Below are 13,636 nucleotides of genomic sequence, written 5' to 3' on the forward strand. Positions count from 1 at the left end.
AAGATTGGGATAAGAATAACTAATTTAATTAATTAATTTATTGATCTATTTATAAATTTTACTTACAAAAAGTTTTTGTTTTTTTTTCCCCTGCAGGGTGGGGGGGATGGGGAATGATTTATTAGTTATGTACTATGTAAATGAATCTTTTGTATATCAATAAAAACTTATTTAAAAAAAAAAAAAAAAAAAAAAAAAAGGAGTGTAAGCTGATTGTATGCTTTTCCTGTTCGTCTGCTAGCAGCTATTCGTGAGGTTCCAGTTTGGAGTGCTATTTTGTATCCAGTTCGGGAGTTTGGTGTTCTGCAGTAGCTGTGCCTGTCTCTCAGAAAGGGGCATATCGCCTAAGCGGATTTTAACCCCTTGTCTGCTGAAACGGTCCGTTACAGCAACTGATGGTCCCAACCCAATTTATAAGGCAAGAAATCCCACTTATTAAACCTGACAGGGCACACCTGTGAAGTGAAAACCATTTCAGGTGACTACCTCTTGAAGCTCATTAAGAGAATGCCAAGAGTGTGCAAAGCAGTAATCAAAGCAAAAGGTGGCTACTTTGAAGAACCTAGAATATGACATATTTTCAGTTGTTTCACACTTTTTTGTTATGTATATAATTCCACATGTGTTAATTCATAGTTTTGATGCCTTCAGTGTGAATCTACAATTTTCAAAGTCATGAAAATAAAGAAAACTCTTTGAATGAGAAGGTGTGTCCAAACTTTTAGTCTGTACTGTGTGTATATATATATATACAGACGTGGACAAAATTGTTGGTACCCTTTGGTCAATGAAAGAAAAAGTCACAATGGTCACAGAAATAACTTTAATCTGACAAAAGTAATAATAAATTAAAATTCTATAAATGTTAACCAATGAAAGTCAGACATTGTTTTTCAACCATGCTTCAACAGAATTATGTAAAAAAATAAACTCATGAAACAGGCATGGACAAAAATGATGGTACCCCTAGAAAACACAGAACATAATGTGACCAAAGGGACATGTTAATTCAAGGTGTGTCCACTAATTAGCATCACAGGTGTCTACAACCTTGTAATCAGCCATTGGGCCTATATATATGGCTCCAGGTAATCACTGTGTTGTTTGGTGATATGGTGTGTACCACACTCGACATGGACCAGAGGAAGCAAAGGAAAGAGCTGTCTCAAGAGATCAGAAAGAAAATTATAGACAAGCATGTTAAAGGTAAAGGCTATAAGACCATCTCCAAGCAACTAGATGTTCCTGTGAGTACAGTTGCACATATTATTCATAAGTTTAAGATCCATGGGACTGTAGCCAACCTCCCTGGACGTGGCCGCAGGAGGAAAATTGATGACAAATCTAAGAGACGGATAATCCGAATGGTAACAAAAGAGCCTAGAAAGACTTCTAAAGAGATTCAAGGTGAACTTCATGCTCAAGGAACATCAGTGTCAGATCGCACCATCCGTCGTTGTTTGAGCCAAAGTGGACTACATGGGAGACGACCAAGGAGGACACCATTGTTGAAAACGAATCATAAAAAAGCAAGACTGGAATATGCCAAACTACATGTTGACAAGCCACAAAGCTTCTGGGAGAATGTCCTGTGGACAGATGAGACAAAAATCGAAGTTTTTGCCAAGGCACATCAGCTGTATGTTCACAGACGAAAAAATGAAGCATATCAAGAAAAGAACACTGTCCCTACTGTGAAACATGGAGGAGGCTCTGTTATGTTCTGGGGCTGCTTTGCTGCGTCTGGCACAGGGTGTCTTGAATCTGTGCAGGGTACAATGAAATCTCAAGACTATCAAGGAATTCTAGAGAGAAATGTACTAGCCAGTGTCAGAAAGCTTGGTCTCAGTCGCAGGTCATGGGTCTTGCAACAGGACAATGACCCAAAACACACCGCTAAAAACACCCAAGAATGGCTAAGAGGAAAAAATTGGACTATTCTAAAGTGGCCTTCTATGAGCCCTGACCTCAATCCTATTGAGCATCTTTGGAAGGAGCTGAAACATGCAGTCTGGAAAAGGCACCCTTCAAACCGGACACAACTGGAGCAGTTTGCTCATGAGGAGTGGGCCAAAATACCTGCTGAGAGGTGCAGATGTCTCATTGACAGTTACAGGAAGCGTTTGATTGCAGTGATTGCCTCAAAAGGTTGCGCAACAAAATATTAAGTTAGGGGTACCATCATTTTTGTCCATGCCTGTTTCATGAGTTTATTTTTTTACATAATTCTGTTGAAGCATGGTTGAAAAACAATGTCTGACTTTCATTGGTTAACATTTATAGAATTTTAATTTATTATTACTTTTGTCAGATTAAAGTTATTTCTGTGACCATTGTGACTTTTTCTTTCATTGACCAAAGGGTACCAACAATTTTGTCCACGTCTGTATATATATATATATATATATACACACACACACATACATATACACACACACACATACACATCTCTATAAATTTTACATAGGGTTGGGAATTAATCGGGTGCTGTCATAGGTTTAAAGAAAACCGATTACCGGTAAGTGTGATCCAATATTTCTTTATCACCTATGATAGCACCCCTGGAGAATAGGCAAGAATTTGTCTATGGTGGGACCACAGCCTGAAGTACCTTACGACTAAAAGGTAAGACCTTCATTAGAAGGTAACTGTATTCTATAGTGCCTAAAAAACGTATGTGGAGAGCTCCAGGTAACAGTCTTAGAAATCTGTTCTATAGAGAGGCAGAAGCTCTCTCTGCCCAAAACTTGGAAACTGATCTCGTAGAGTGGGCCCCAAACCCCCGAGGGTGGATCAATCCTGTTAGACGAGTAGGCCAAGGAAATGGCCTGTCTAATCCACCTAACAATAGTGTGAGAAGAGGCTGCAGATCACTTCTTTGCTCCCTGGAACAAAATCCGCAGACATGAAGAAGATCTCCATGGCGGAGTGACCTGCAGATATTGCAAAATACATCTCTTAAAGAGGACCTTTCACCGATTAAAACATTGTGAACTAAGTATACAGACATGGAGAGCGGTGCCCGGGGATCTCACTGCACTTACTATTATCCTTGGGCGCCGCTTTGTTCTCCTGCTATGCCCTCCGGTATCTCCGCTCACTAAGTTATAGTAGGCGGAGATTTCAGTCACTAAGTTATGGTAGGTGGAGTCTGCCCTTGTTCTGCTCTAGCGCTGGCCAATCGCAGCGCAGAGCTCACAGCCTGGGAGGTTATTTTCTCCCAGGCTGTGAGCTCTGCAATGCAATTGGCCAGAGCTATAGAAGAACAAGGGCAGACTCTGCCTACTATAACTTAGTGGCCGGAGATACCGGAGGGCATAGCGGGAGAACGGAGCCGCGCCCAGGGATAATAGTAAGTGCAGTGAGATCCCCGTGCGCCGCTCTCCATGTCTGTATTCTTAGTTCGCAGTGTAATAGTCGGTGAAAGGTCCTCTTTAACGTCTAGACCAGGGTCCTCAAACTACGGCCCGCGGGCTACATGCGGCCCTCCGAGGACACTGGGTGTTTTGGCCGTTTCAGCAATTCTGCCAGGGCACAGCAGGAGATAAGCGCTGCAATTCCATTGCGCTCATCCCCATAGTGATCTGCATCGCCGTCCTCAGGACGGCGATAGATTGCTGTGCTGTGGCAGGGGAGGGAGATGTGTCTCCGTTCCCTGTTCCTCTGATAGGCTGCGGGCCTTGTGCCGGCACCCTATCAGAGGCCAGTGCAGGCAGTGCGATGATGTCATCGCGCCACTTGAGCAGTACAGAGTGGGACACAGGCCAGAAGAGGCCTGCATCGCACCGCATCGCAGATGGTAAGTATGAGTGTTTTTTTAATTTTATTAAATCGGCCAATTTTTCTGCCACACTTATTACTGGCACATAGGGAGGGGCAGCAATTGGCACTTATTAGTGGCACATGGGGGAGGGGGGGGGGGCTGGCAGCAGAGAGGAGACTGGCACATGATGGGGGGGAGAATTGGCATGTATTACTGGCACATGGGAGGGGGTGGCAGCATAGCGGAGACTGGCACATGATAGTGTAACAACCCAGAGTATGTAACTAAAACTCTGTTCATCCTGCTACATGATGTTAAAGTGTAAATGTGTTTTTTTTTTATCTTGTGTAATCTGACAGTACATTTGCATTATCTGGATTTTCTATGACTATTTTATGTAAATTGCTGTAATTATTCATGTACACCAGTAGGTGGCGGCAACGTGCAGACAGTCTAACTTGTACGGATTTAAAGCTGCATTAAGTAAAGACGAGTTGGACGATATTTCCTGTCTGGATCTTAATTATTTCATCAAAACTCCTATTACCAACACTCAATTTGTTGCATGTGAGCCAGGATACAGGAGTCCGGCCGTACCAAGGTAGGAGACACCGTTGACACTGCATAGAGACATTATCCCCCTCTGGCATTCCTCACCTGGTATTTGTGCTATACCATCTTAAAGGGCCCTGCTACAGTACCTGCGCAAAGTGCAACTGGCGTCACAAACTTATACACATATAAAATTGACCCACTGCATAGCAACCCCACTGACCCAGTGTCCTGCTCATTGCAATAGTGGAGGGTGGGGACTTATTACCGGCACATAGGGGGGTGGCAGCAGAGAGGAGACTGGCACATGATGGGGGGGGGGGGGGGGAATTGGCACTTATTACTGGCACATGGGGTGGCAAGGAGACTGGCACATGATGGGGGGGAGAATTGACACTTATTATTGGCACATGGGGGGCAGCAGAGATGAGACTGGCACATAATGGGTGGAGGGGGAGAATTGGCACTTTTTACTGGCACATGGGGGGTGGCAGCATAGAGGAGACTGGCACATAAGTGTGTGGGGGGGGGGGGGGAGAGGAGAGTGGCACTTATTACTGGTACATGAGTGGCGGAGAGAGGCACTTTTCACTAGCACATGATTGGGGGGCATCTATGGGGGCACCATGGGGACATTTACTGAGGCCACAAAGAAGGGGTATTTTATATGGGGGGGCTCTGTGTGGCACTAATATTATCAGCAGTATTATCTGTTTCTGCAGTATAGTATTGGGGAGCTCTGGATCCGCCACTGGTTCTATTCGTCGTGCCGCGCAGGCGCACCTCCTTCCAGACCTGTGAACCTCATGTGCAGCTGCATCACAGGAAGTCCGGAGAAGACGAAAGGAGAAGGAGACGTTCAGGGGTAGGGAAATGTGTTTTTTCACTTCAAAATAAGAGATGTGACGTGTGCATAGGAATTTGTTAAAAGGGTTTTCCCATCTTGGACAATGGGGGCATATCGCTAGGATATGCCCCCATTGTCCTATACATGCAGGTCCCACCGCTGGGACCCGCACCTATATAGAGAACAGAGCCCCGAAAGTGAAGGAGGGCGCACTACGCATCCGCAGCTGCCCTCCATTCTTTTCTATGGGGCTGCCGAAAATAGCCGAGCGCTATTTCCGTCGGCCTCATAGAAATCAATGGGAGCAAGGGCAGTGCATGCGCGGTACGCTCCCATTCACTTTCGGGGCTCTGTTCTCTATATAGGTGCGGAGCAGGTCCCAGCGGTGGGACCCACACCTAACTATATGCCCCCATTGTCCAAGATGGGAATACCCCTTTAAACTATAGTCCGGCCCTCCAACGGTCTGAGGGACAGTGAACTGGCCCCCTGTTTAAAAAGTTTGAGGACCACTGGTCTAGACGGTGGTACTCCTTTTTATTTTTAGGGGAAGCACAGAAGGAAGGTAACTATCTCCTGAAAACTGTGAAGAGACTTTTGGGGGGGGAAAGAAGGGATCAGGAGAAATCACTGTCCAATCTTCCAGGATTACCACATAGGGAGGGTCAATAGAAAGAGCAGAAATCTCACTAACTCTTCTAGCCAAAGTAATGGCCAGAAGGAAAGTAGGTTTTAGGGAGAGCAACTTTGGGGAGATTTCATCAATAGGCTCGAAAGGGCCTGAGGTGAGAGGAGAGGACCAATTTTAAATCCCGGGGGGGATTCTATTTTTACAGACCAGGGACAATTTAGACACGGCTTTTATAAACCTTCCAATCCAAGGATGTTCCGCTAACTTAAACTCAAATAAGGCACTTAATGCTGAAATCTGGACTTTTAAAGTGCTGGGCCTAAGTATTTTGTTCCATCCTTCCTGTAGAAAATCCAATACTAGCGGGATGTCAGGAGCTTCTAGCACATCCACAGGTGTCTTGGCGAATTTGATAAAGGTCATCCAAACCCTACGGTAGAGCTTAGAAGTGACCTCCTTCGACTGGCCAAGAGAGTGCTAACTACATCCTCGGAAAGACCTCTTTTCTTTAAAATCTCCCTCTCAATAACCAGGCAGTCAGGTGCAGATTCACCACCTCTGGGAGAAAAACTGGACCCTGGGACAGAAGCTCCTGAGATTCTGGAAGCACCCATGGTGTTGCTACCGACATCTTGCGGAGCCAGGAAAACCACACCCTTTTCAGCCAAAAGGGAGCTATAGCTATTACTGTGGCCTCCTCCTCTGATTTTCTTCAGGACTCTTGGTAGCATTTTTAGTAGGGGAAAGGCATACATAAGGCCCTGCCTCCAAGATTGAGCCAGTGCATCCACAGCTCTCGGATGCTCCACTAGAGAAAGGGAAAAGAAGACTTCTACCTTCCTGTTTGCCCTGGTGGCAAAGAGATCTATCTCTGGAGTACCCCATAATGCTGCCACCTGATTGAAAACCTCCAGATCTAAGGACCACTCTCCCTGGAATAGTTGATGACGGCTAAGTCCGCTTTCACATTGTCCGAACCCCTTAGATGTACTGCAGAAAAAGATAATAGAGAAACTTCTGCTATGCTAAAAATCTGATGGGAGAGAGACATTAGGCCCCAAGCTCTTGTACCTCCCTGATGCTTGATATAGGCCACTGCTGCTGTGTTGTCCGAATAGACCCTTACATCCCTGCCTCTGATGGTCAGGAGTCTCTGCACTAAGGCTATCCTGATTGCATCCAATTCCCTGAAAATGTGCAAATGGGACAGATTTGCTGTCCAAAATCCCCTGCAATAGCAGGGACCCCACATTGGCTACCCAACCGGATGGGCTCGCATCCGATGCTAAGGGGAGAACCGCCTCCCTGGTCCAAGGAACATCTCTTTCTAGATTTGTTAGATCCATCCACCAACCCAAGAAATCTAAGGTCTGGGAGGATAGATATCCGAGTCCAGAGAGGGGAGACTTCCATCCCACTCTCGCAGGATCTGGAGCTGAAGAAGCCTTGAATGGTACTGGGCTCATTCCACCCCTGGAATAGTGTCTTTCATGAGACCCAGTACCGACATGGCCTCTCTTATAGTGACTGATTGAGATGAGAGAAGAAGCTGAACTCTTGATCTGATTAGTAAAGCTTTTTGCACAGGTAGCAGGCACTTCTGGGAACTGGAGTCCAAAATCATTCCTAGGAAACTGCATCTCTGGCCTGGGCATAAACTGGATTTTTCTAGGTTTATCTCCCATCCAAGCTCCTCTAGAACGTCTCAACCAGGCTATCTGAACCTGAAGAATTTGACTTGACCGGGCCCTCAGCATAAAATTGTCTAGGTAAGGTATAATGATGATCTCCTTCTCCCATCATTTCCAAAATGATCTTTGTGAAAACACTCGGAGCTTGAGCGAGGCCGAAGGGTAATGCTTGGAATTGAAAATGCTGAATCTCCCTTTCTAACCGAACTGCTACCCTCAGGAACCTCTGGTGGCTGGGTTGAATGGGGACATGATCTTACGCATCCCTCAGGTCTACTGTGGTCAGAAAGCAAAACAGGAAGAGATTGTTCACTGCTGACTTGATGGACTCCATACAAAATCTCTCGTACTGCAGAAATTGGTTTAAACACTTAAAGTTTACTATAGTCTGAAATGAGCAATTATTTTATTTTTTTACCAGAAAAAGAGTTGAATAAAACCCCTCTGTCAATTCCTTCTCTGGGACTCTTAACACCACCCTTTTTTGCTATCAGGGAAAAAAAACTTCTGCGACGATTGTTTTGAGGGATCTGAACGGTAATCTGTAACTACAAATCTCCCTACTGTCACAGAATGTATCCAAGGACTGCTGGAGATCTTCTGCCACGGAGGTGCAAAAAGAGATAGACGATCTCCGACAGGTGCTCTGGCGTCATTGGGACTGCTTTTTTGTGGTGTCTGACCTGAAAAAAAGAAATTCCTTACTTTTTTTTTTATTTGGACCTGCAAACTGATTTGCTCTCTTTGCCCCTAAAGATCCCCTTATTAAATCTGGGACGGAAAGACTTCCTGGGTGCCCGACTAACAGAGGGAAAGTCCTTCTTTCTGTCCGAGGCCTTTTCCACGACGGGCCCAAACAAAAACGCTCCTTGACAAGGGATAGCAAAGTTTTGCCTTGGAACTAGCATCCCCTTTCAAGCTTTTGAACCATATAGCCCGCCGGGCAGAGTTGGATAAGGCAGAAGCCCTAACGGAAAATCTTAGGGTATCCGCAGAAGCGTCAGCTAAGAAATCCAAGGCATTACTTATAACAGGGAAGGAAGTCAATAACTGCTCCCGTGCTAGTCGGCATCCCTCCCCTTCCAGATCGCAGCGTTAGCTTCTTCCCACCGCCGCAACCCGGAAGTACATGCAGATCATTGCGCAGGCTGGCGGCCGAACAAGCGAACACGGTCGCAGAGGTTCGCAGGAGCCCAGGAAGGCTAAGACCCTCTCAGGAACCGGGAAGGAGGACGGAAGTGGTAAGGACAGAGAAGGGAGCCCAGACTTCTGCAGTGGCTCATAGAGTAGACTTACGCCGCACGGGGTAACCCTCCACACACAATTTTATAGCCGGGGCTCCTGCAGCTCTTTCCTTGATATCCAGCAGATCCAATTCCCTCTTAGGACAGGAAACAGAACTGCAGATAGAGGGGATGATCTCCACTTTAAAAAGGTTCTGGATTCCTGGCCTGAGGAGGTGGAGGCGGTCTCTCCAGGGGTGCTGTCATAGGTGATAAAAGAAAAAAAACGCTTCAATTTTCTCCCTATTCATTGTCAATGGGGACAAAACGTAACTGAACAGAATGGAATGCTCCAAGCTGCGGCTTTCTTTCAGTCATGGGATGTGTCGCAAGACTGATCCGTCATGACCCACAATGCAAGTCAATGGGGATGGATCCGTTTAACTCTGACACAATAGAAAACTGATCCGTCCCCCTTTAACTTTTAATGGAGTTTATGACGGATCCGTCTTGGCAATGTTAAAGATAATACAACCGGATCCGTTCATAATGGATGCAGACGGTTGTATTATCAGTAACAGAAGCGTTTTTGCTGAACCCTGCCAGATCCAGCAAAAACATTAGTGTGAAAGTAGCCTTACAATGTTTAGTTCAGGCATACCCAATATTTGCCACATTTTATCTATTATTTTACCCCTCACCCACGACCGCACCACGAGAGAGGATGGATCCGCCCCTAAAGACAGGAAGCCCGAGGTACAAAAAGGCAGAGACTCCTCTGCCTCCAGTATGGTTTCCTGTCTTTGGGGGAAGCCTGTGGTTCGACCTCCTCTCCCCGGGCTGCCCTGTTTACCTGCGGTCTCCGTTCTGGTGTGGCACAGAGTGCGCGTGGGGCTAGCACAAGGTGTTTTTACTTCTAGAGAAAGGGTTAAGTCGCACATTTCGCTCCTTTCGGAGCAATAGAGAAGAAAATAAAGAAGACAGATCTTTTAAAGCTAGATCCTGAAGGGAAGGGGGGGGGGGGGGAGAGGCTTCCTCTTTAACAAGCAGGTTAGAGGAAGAGAAGAAAAAGGGTCAGCAATGATGCCAGGGACCATGTAGGAGGAAGACTGAAAGATTTTCTTCCTGCATGGACCCAAATTTCCAGGAGTCCTTGGATTCTGGACACTGAGTCAAGGTTTAAAAATTGAATTTCGTTCAATTCCCCCTTCAAGGATTCGTAATCATAAAATCAACGCAAAAGGAAGGAAGGGCAATTGTATTAGAAGTTCTGTCCTTAATATAAAAGGAAGTTTTGGGACCAGTACCAGAGGATCAAGAAGGAGAGGGGTTTTTACTCTCTTCTTAGTTATAAAAAAAAAAAAAAGCCAGATGGTTCTTTCAGAACCATAATAAATTTAGAGAGACTAAATCAGTTCCTGTTGCAGAAAAAGTTCAGAATGGAAACCATCAGGTCGACAATAAAACATATTTCCAGGATGTTTCATGGCGGTGCTAGACTTGAAGGATGCTTACCTTCATGTTCCAATCCATCAGGAACACCAGAAATACCTAAATGATAGCGATAGAGATAGATGGGGTAGTGACTCACTGGCAGTTTCAAGCCAATCCTTTCGGCCTAGCAATGGCTGCCAGTGTATTCAACAAGGTGGTGATGGAGATGTCAGCACATATTCGGGAGGATATTTTGTTCATTACCTATCTAGACGATTTTAGAATTGTAGCAGGAACGGAGATGGCCTGCAGAATAGCAGCCCATGAGGTAATTCAGATCCTGAAGAAATTGGGATGGATCTTGAACGAAAGAAAATCAAAGCCAGAACTTCTTAAAAAGGCAGCAGTTCTTAGGTCTAATATTGGACTCCAGAGATCAGAAATGTTTTTTTGCCAGAAGAGAAGGACTTGCTTTGTTTCACAGACGCAAGTCCCTGGGGCCCACATTCAGAATTGTTACTTGCAGGGGCGTTGGGAGGAGACTCTAAAGAGCTTCCTCCAATATGAAAGAATTAATGGCGGTGAAATATGAGATTCTAGGAGCTCTGCCATTGTGTATAGACAAAGATTTGAGGATAATGTCGGACAATATAACAGTAGTGTGGTACATAAACAAGAAGGGGGGAGCAAGAGTCGGGGTTTGATGCCAATACCCAGTTCCATTTTCCAGGTAGTAGAACAGAAATGCAGGTAAGTCTGAGCAGTCCACATCAAGGGGAAAGAAAATATTCAAGCAGACTTTTTGAGCCGTCTTCTAATTTTCCAGGGGGAATGGTGTCTGGATCTCGGGATTTTCAATCAGATAGTAGATCTGGGGTATTCCCTGTATAAGATCTTTTTGCCACAGTACAGAACAGGAAAGTGGAAATGTTTTTTTCCCATGTCTCCAGAGGGTTCCCCCTGTGGGCTGGATGCCTTTCTTCACAGGTGGGATTTTCCTCTGGCCTATGCCTTTCCTCCATTTCCTCTGATTCAGCGAGTGGTAAAGGAAGTCAGGGAGGATCAGGTCGAGAATAATATTAAATCTTCCCGTTTTGGCCAAGAAGGCCATGGTTCACGTGGCTAAAAAGAAGATTGTCGATTTCCATCCTTAGGTGGACCGTCTCCACCTGACGGCTTGGAACTTGAAAGGCAGCTTTTAAAAAACAGGGTTTTTTCTACTAATCTGATTAATACCCTTTTAAAAAGTAGGAAGGTAGTAACTATGTAAATGTATGCTAGAACCTGGCGAAAAGTTTTGTCCTTTGCAGATAGGCAGTTTAAATAACCTTCCGGTCTCCCCCACTTTATTTAAAGTACTAGAATTCCTTCAGAAAGGGTTGTAGTTGGGGCTTTCTCCTAGCACTTTAAAAGTACAGGTTTTAGCTTTATCGGCCCTCTTTAACATTCATCTAGCTTCAAATACATAGATTATGCAATTTTTTTAAGCCATTTCCAGATCTTCTCTTAATGTTTCCCCAAAGGTAGCCCCTTGGGATTTAAATCTGGTCCTGCAGGCTCTTACAGTTTCCCCCTTTGAGCCCATTCATCAGATCCCTATAAAAATCTTGTCACCTAAATTATGTCTGTTGGTGGCCTTAACATCTGCTCCTAGAATTAGTGAGCTTCAGGCGATTTCCATCAATCAACCCTTCCATTATACATGATAGAGTCATTATTAAACCTGACCCTGCATTTATTCCAAAAGTGGCCACTAGATTTCATAAATCCCAGGAGATTATTCCTTCCTCCTTTTATGATAATCTATCTTCAGAAAAGGAAGGTCTTCCACTGTTTGGATGTCAGAAGGGGTCTCATTCAGTATTTAAGTGAGACTAAAAGATTGGAGGAAGTCCTCCTCATTGTTTATTCTTTTTCAGGGGAGGAATAAAGGACATCAAGTTTCCAAAAAGACTCTGGCGCAATGGATTTTTTCTGCTATATCCCTGGAGCCTCCTGAGGGTCTCTATGCACACTCTACCAGGGCCATCTCTACATGCGTTCACTGTTCTCCGGCCCCCAGCTCCAGTAGTTATAAAATGTTGTACAATTAATAAGCATTCTATTCATGAGGCCCCCTCTGCAGTATTACATTCAATACAGCCACATCCTACTCACAGGGCTGTCAGTGTCATCTTAATGCTGGCCGGCCGGGCAGACGAGCGGCAGCGTCACAACTGACGTCATGTGCCCGGCCTACTTTCTGAATGAAGGAGGCGGCGCAGGCATGTGACGCTGACGCTCGTCTGCCCGGCCGGCCGGCCGGCCAGCACAGCCCTGTGAGTAGGATGTGGCTGTATTGAATGTAATACTGCAGAGGGGGCCTCATGAATAGAATGCTTATTAATTGCACACATTTTATAACTACTGGAGCTGGGGGCCGGAGCACAGTGAACGCACCGGCCCCCAGCTCCTCCTCCCAGTCCCTCCCCGCTATTTCCGGCCGATATGTAAAAATATCGGCAGAAACAGATTAGGTGCATTTTCGGCCGCCGAAATTTCGGTGCACCCCTAGTAACAAGGCATGATGGATACATGTTCTCATTCTGTTTACGCCAAATTTGGACTCTACCATTTGAATGTCTCAAGAGAAATCGAGACTCATCAGACCAGGCAACATTTTTCCAGTCTTCAGCAGTCCAATTTTCAAGGTTGTGCGTGTTGTGGCTTCACAAATGCTTTGCTGCATACCTCGGTTGTAACGAGTGGTTATTTCACTCAACATTGCTCTATCAGCTTGAATCAGTTGGCCCATTCTCCTCTGACCTCTAGCATCAACAAGGCATTTTCGCCCACAGGACTGCCGCATACTGGATGTTTTTCCCTTTTCACACCATTCTTTGTAAACCCTAGAAATGGTTGTGCGTGAGTAACTGAGCAGATTGTGAAATACTCAGAGTGGCCCGTCTGGCACCAACAACCATGCCGCACTCAAAATTGCTTAACTCACCTTTTTTTTCCCATTCTGACATTCAGTTTGGAGTTCAGGAGATTGTCTTGACCAGGACCACAACCTTACATGCATTGAAGCAACTGCCATGTGATTTGTTGACTAGATAATCGCATTAATGAGAAATAGAACAGGTGTTCCTAATAATTCTTTAGGCGAGTGTATATATATACATATAATATTATATAAAACTAACTTACGCGGCGGAGTTCCTCAAATCCTTGGAAACGTCATACTGGAGGCAGAGAGGAATCTACGCCTTTTTGTACCTCAGGTTTCCTGTCTTTGGGGGCGGATCCATTATCTCTTGTGGTGCTGTCATGGGTTCAGGACAAATCCAATTACCCGTAAGTAATCATTTTTTGTGCTCTACTTTTGTACAGATGGCACACTATATTGCATGATCACTTTATTCTGTATGGTAACATTTAAAAAAAAATAAAATAAAAAAAATCTATAAAAACTATTCAAACAAAAACACCATCTGGCTAATGCTATCAAAATAC

This window comes from Bufo gargarizans, chromosome 1 (assembly GCF_014858855.1).
Source record: "Bufo gargarizans isolate SCDJY-AF-19 chromosome 1, ASM1485885v1, whole genome shotgun sequence".
NCBI classification, from domain to species: Eukaryota; Metazoa; Chordata; class Amphibia; order Anura; family Bufonidae; genus Bufo; species Bufo gargarizans.